This window comes from Pristiophorus japonicus, unplaced genomic scaffold (genome assembly GCF_044704955.1).
Source record: "Pristiophorus japonicus isolate sPriJap1 unplaced genomic scaffold, sPriJap1.hap1 HAP1_SCAFFOLD_504, whole genome shotgun sequence".
NCBI lineage: Eukaryota > Metazoa > Chordata > Chondrichthyes > Pristiophoridae > Pristiophorus > Pristiophorus japonicus.
The window spans coordinates 163460-169946 of record NW_027254410.1 but is presented as its reverse complement, the minus strand read 5'-3'; the positions used below and the strand labels follow the sequence as shown (position 1 = coordinate 169946).

The 6487-nt window shown below is 48.2% G+C and overlaps 1 non-coding gene across 1 annotated transcript; it reads right to left on the bottom strand.

Moving 5' to 3' along the window:
• Positions 1-6416: 6416 nt before the first annotated feature.
• trnaw-cca (transfer RNA tryptophan (anticodon CCA)) lies at positions 6417-6487 on the bottom strand. Its single transcript has one exon. It is a non-coding gene; the product is annotated as a tRNA-Trp (tRNA).

Sequence of the window (6487 nt, the reverse complement as noted above, 5' to 3'; positions counted from 1 at the left end):
CTCTGGCACAGCAGCCACAACAGAGGGGAGCTGACCAGTGAGCTCCCTCTGTGCTGATCGGGAATGTGTTGGCTCACCTCAAACAACTTCTGTCCCACACTGAAAGCTGTCAATCCTTCTCCTCCGCTGCCCTTTACAGAAATGTCACGGATCACCCAGCCACCGTGTTCACTTCCACATCCTCACAGTGGGGCCACAGAGGCTCCTACCGTCTCCCCGCGATCAGCGAACTCAAAATTAAACCCGGAACACGTGTCCAGCAACGGGCAGGAGAAACAAGAGAATCTGTAAGTTCGGTCCGTAACAGAAAGTAATGGGGTTATTCATGGTGATTACAGCAATTACTAATCGTCTCACAGACCTCACTTATTTTTATTTGACGAATTGATTGAGTATTGTTACCAGGTTGGTGCGCCGGATCTTAACCCCTCGACCACCAGGGAACAGCTATGATACATGTAGATATATTTATATATATTTATATATGACCGTGAATATCAACGGCGAGCTGCCTAGGCCTCATGGTGCAACGGTAGCGCGTCTATATTTAAGTGAGAGAAATTATTTTCTACAGTGAAACCCATTTCATCGTTTGTTCCCTTTTAAACACTAGAAACTAAGACGAGGAATAAATAGAGAAATCAAAGCACAACGATATAGGCAAGAGGAAGAGAGAAGGGGAAATAATGTCCCCACCCAGAACTAATGCAGAAACCCCTCTGCTGCGCTCGGGGTGGCCACCCACAGTCTGGATACACTAACGTCCGAACAGCTCATTGACTGTTGGAGTGGGATCGTGCGGCGCTTCAGAAGACAGGTCGAAAAAGCAAAGTCACTGATTCGGTCTCATGTGCTCCGGCTACAAAGAATAGATACACACAATAACATGCTTTTATAATTGTTACACTTTATCGCCATTCTTGTCAAGCAGTTGTTTCGTTGGTCCAGGGATATGATTCTCACTTCAGGGTTGTTAATGGCAATTTGCGAGAGATTCCACGTTTCAATACCGAATGAGACCTTTCAATTTGCATAGAACTTATGCAAACAAGTGTTATGTATGTAAACCTGTAAATACCTTGTTTAACCACCAGAGGGCTCATCCCCTGGAGTCCCAAGAGATCCCACAATCCCTTGGGAGCACTTGTACTTAAGGAGGCCTCACAGGCTGGAGAAGCACTCTGGAGACCTGCAATAAAAGACAAAGGTCACAAATTACTTTGAGCTCTTTAGTCATGCAATATAACTGGCGATGAGATACAGATGACGAACCCCACCGCAACGATGCAGAGACCAATGGGCATCCTGGAGAAATTTTCGGAGGAAGATGATTGGGAAACCTTAGTGGAGCGACTCGACCAATACTTCGTGGCCAGCGAGCTGGAAGGAGAAGCGAATGCTGCCAAAGGAAGGGCGATTCACCTCACTGTTTGCGGGGCATCATCTTATGGCCTCATACAAAAGCTGCTTGCTCCAGCGAAACGCACAGAGAAATCGTATGTTGATTTGTGCACACTGGTCCGTGAGCATCTTAACCTGAAGGAAAGCGTTCTGATGGCGAGGTTCCGGTTCTACATGTACAAAAGGTCTGAAGGCCAGGAAGTGGCGAGCTATGTCGTCGAGCAAAGACACCTTGCAGGCATTTGGAATTTGAAGGACATTTGGAGCACATGCTCAGGGACTTCTTTGTACTTGGCATTGGTCATGAAGTAATACTTCGTAAACTAATTTTGACAGTCGACACCCCAACCTTGAGTAAAGCTATAGCGATAGCCCAAGCGTTTATCGCCACCAGTGACAATACCAATCAAATCTCTCAGCACACGAGTGCTGTACAAGTACTGTGAACAAAGTAATGTTGTTTTCAAATCGTTACGTACAGGGCAGGCCTCACATGCCTGCAGCTGTACGTTTGCAGATGTCTCAGAGTCCATCATCAAGGGTGATGAATGCTACGCCATTAACATCTTGTTGGCGCTGCGGGGGTGATCATCGTTTCCATTCATGCCGCTTCAAGGGATACGTTTGCAAGGGCTGTGGAACAATGGGACACCTGCAACGAATGTGCAGGCAAGCTGCAAACCCTGCAAATCCTGCAAACCACTATGTTGCAGAGGAGGGCAGATGCACGGCAGATCACAACGAACCAGAGCATCAGACTGAGGAGGTAGAGGTATATGGGGTGCATACATTTACCACAAAGTGCCCCCGATAATGTTTAAGGTTGAATTAAATGGACTCCCGGTATCAATGGAGCGAGACATGGGCGCGAGCCAGTCCATTATGAGCAGAAAGACTTGATAAATTGTGGTGCAGCAAGGCCTCAAGGCCAGTCCTGACTCCCATTCGCACTAAACTGAGAACTTACACAAATGAACTGATTCCGTAATCGGCAGTTATACTGTAAAGGTCTCCTACGATGGAGCGATACACAAGTTACCACTCTGGGTGGTACCGGGCGATGGCCCCACGCTGCTCGGCAGGAGCTGGCTGGGGAATATACGCTGGAACTGGAACGATATCCGTGTGCTCTCGCCCGTCGACAACATTTCGTCTGCCCAGGTCTTAAACAAATTCCCCTCGTTGTTCGAACCAGGCATCATGAAGTTACAAGCAGCAAAAGTGCAGATCCACCTAATTCCCCGGGGCGCGACCTATCCATGACAAAGCGAGAGCAGTACCGTACACGATGAGAGAGAGGATGGAGATCGAGCTGGACAGGCTGCAACGAGAGGGCATCATTTTGCCGATCGAATTCAACGAGCGGACCAGTCCGATTGTTCCAGTCCTCAAGGGAGAGGGCACCGTCATATTCTGTGGTGATTACAAAGTAATTATCAAATGTTTCTCCCTTCAGGATCAATACCCACTACCAAAGGCAGACAACCTTTTTGCGACGCTGGCGGAGGAAAGACGATCACGAAGCTGGACTTGACCTCAGCCTACATGACGCAGGAGCTGGAGGAATCATTGAAGGGCCTCACCTGCATCAACACGCACAAAGATCTCTTCATTCACAACAGATGCCCATTTGGGATTCGATCAGGCGCGGCAATATTCCAGAGAAACATGGAAAGCTTACTGAATTCGGTCCCACGCACCGTGGTCTTCCAGGACAACATCATGGTTACAGGTCGGGACACAGATGAGCATCTGCAGAACCTAGAGGAGGTTCTTAGTCGGCTTAATCGCGTGGGGCAAAGGTTAAAATGCTCGAAGTGCGTTGTCCTGGCGCCTGAAGTGGAGTTCCTGTGGAGAAGAATTGCGGCGGACGGCATCAGGCCCACCGATTCGTAGATGGAGGCAATCGACAACGCACCTAGGCCACAGAACCTGACGGAGCTGCGGTCATTTCCAGGACTCCTGAACTACTTTCGTATCTTCTTACCGGGTCTCAGATCACTGTTCGAACCACTGCACGCTTTACTGCATAAAGAAAACGAATAGGTATGGGGTAAAAGCCAAGAAAATGCCGTTGTAAAAGCTAGAAAACTGTTATACTCAACCAAATTGCTTGTGCTGTATGATGCATGTAAGCGTTTGATGCTAGCATGTGATGCGTCGTCATACGATGTTGAGTGTGTATTGCATCAAGCTCATGAATCTGGGAAATTGCAACTGGTTGCTTATACATCCAGGAGTCTGTCTAAGGCTGAGAGGGCCTACAGCATGATCAAAAAAGAAGTGTTAGCATGTGTTTATGGAGTAAAAAAAATGCACCAATATCTGTTTGGGCTCAAATTTGAATTGGAAACTGACCATAAGCCACTTTTATCCCTCTTTTCTGAAAGTAAGGGGATAAATACAGATGCATCGGTCCGCATCCAGAGATGGGCGCCCACATTGTCTGCATACAACTACGCCATCCGCCACAGACCAGGCACAGAAAACTGTGCCGATGCTCTCAGTAGGCTGCCATTGCCCACCACAGGGGTGGAGATGGCACAGACCCCAGATTTAGTTATGGTAATGGAAGCATTCGAGAGTGAGCAATCACCTGTTACCGCCCGACAGATTAGAACCTAGATGAGCCAGGATCCCTCATTGTCCTTAGTAAAAAACGGTGTGCTCCACGGGAGTTGGTCTAGTGTTCCGTTCGAGATGCAGGAAGAAATAAAGCCGTACCAGCGGCGCAGAGATAAAATGTCCATACAGGCAGACTGTATCAAGTAGTGGTGCCAAAAAAGGGCAGGGACACTTTCATTAGTGATCTCCACAGTACCCACCCAGGCATTGTAATGACGAAAGCGATAGCCAGATCACACATGTGGTGGCCCGGTATCGATGCGGAATTAGAGTCCTGCGTTCACAGATGTAATACATGCTCGCAGTTAAGCAATGTACCCAGGGAGGCGCTGCTAAGTTTTTGGTCTTGGCCCTCCAAACCGTGGTCTAGGGCACATGTCGACTATGCAGGCCCGTTCTTGGGTAAAATGTTCCTTGTGGTTGTAGATGCGTACTCCTAGTGGATTGAATGTGAGATGATGTCCGCTGCCACCACTGAAAGCTTGCGGATCATGTTTGCCATGCACGGCCTACCTAACGTTCTTGTCAGTGACAATGGGCTGTGCTTCACCAGTGCTGAGTTCAAAGAGTTCATGACACGCAATGGGATCAAACATGTCACATCTGCCCCGTTTAAACCAACATCCAATGGTCAGACAGAGAGAACAGTGCAGCAATCAAGCAGAGCTTGAAGAGGGTAACTGTGGGCTCACTGCAGTGTCACCTATCCCGAGTCCTGCTTAGTTACCGCACAAGACCCCACTCGCTCACTGGCGTTCCCTCCGTGGAACTGCTCATGAAAAGGGCACTTAAGACAAGGCTCTCGTTAGACCACCCTGATCTACTCAAACAGGTGGAGAGCAGGTGGCTTCAAGAGAATACATATCATGATCAAGCAAATGTGCCACGCGAAATCGAGATTAATTATCCTGTATTTATGTTGAACTATGGACAAGGTCCAAAGTTGCTTCCCAGCACTGTCGTGGCCAAAGAGGGGAGTAGGGTGTTCCTGGTCAAACTTTCATATGGACTCACCTGCAGGAAACACTTGGACCAAACCAAACTCAGATTCACGGACTATCCAGAACAAACCACAATAGACTCTACCTTTTTCGCTCCTCCAACACACACACAAGTGGCACTCAACCCAGCGGTTGACCACGAAGCAGAACCCATCACCCGCAGCAGCCCAGCAGGACTCACCACGCCCAGCAGACCAGCGAGGGCCCAACAAATGACTCACCAAAACCAGCATTTGCACCGAGAAGTTCAACCAGGGAAAGGAAGGCCACAGAAAGACTCAAATTGTAAATAGTTACACTACTGACTTTGGGGAGGCTGGGGGGAGCGGTGCGGGGGGAGTGTTGTTACATATATAAACCTGTAAATGCCTTGTTTAACCATCAGAGGGCTCATCCACTGGTGTTCCAAGGGATCCCACGATCCCTTGGGAGCACCTGTGCACCAGGAGTCCTCATAGGTTGGATAGGCACACTGGAGACTTGTAATAAAGGACGACGGTCACACCTTACTTTGAGTTTGCAGTATCTGGTCAGATTCTTTATTCAAGACATAACACTCTGTATTTAGGAGACTGGTTTAAAATGTTTATTGCTCATGTGACAAGGAATCTGGGGCGACTTTTGTCCAATTTATTTCACAGCAAAAATAGTCTCAAAAATCACGTTCCGCCCGGGATCCTTTCGCGTGTGAAGCGAACGTGATAACAACGACGCTACGGAAACACTGCGGTTCAAATGATGTTAGGAACATAACCAGATTTTTAAACTTGCTGTCGAAGAACTGCCAGGATCTTCTTGAATAGTGGACCAGGCTTGAGGGGCCGAATGGCCTACTCCGGCCCCTAATCCTTCCATGCTTATGATCTTATGACCTTTCACAGGAGAACAAACTCTTCCCTGAGCATGCATGAGGAGAAAGCTACAGAAAACATTCCCGCCCAGTGAGGTTTCACTTGTGAGGCAAACATGTTAACCGCGACACTGCGGAAACATCTCCACTTTCAGCACCAGGTCAGACGGAAATGTGAAGCGAGCAGGTGAACTGCTGAATCCCAGTTTTTTGGAGTGAGTTGTGGTGTCAAAAAATGAGTTTCACTTAATTATAAAAAGTAAGAAATGTCAGATTCAAATCCACATCTCCAGAGGAGACTGCGAACGGAACACAGCACCTGAGACCGCTCGGCCATCCTGACTATTCAGTGCTGGGTGTGGCCACCTGCAGGGTGATTTTGAACTGTTGTGTCCTGTCACATGAAATAAATGAGGACAGCAGGCGTATCTCTGCCTGACACCGGGGAAACAGTGAGACAGACCTTGGAGCAAGGGTCTGGTTATTGCCAAACAGCAAAGAAAATATTAATTCTGGAAGAACAATTTCCAAAAATACAGTAGCCCTGACGTGATTTGAACACGCAACCTTCTGAGCTGGAGTCAGACACGCTACCATTGCGCCACGAGCT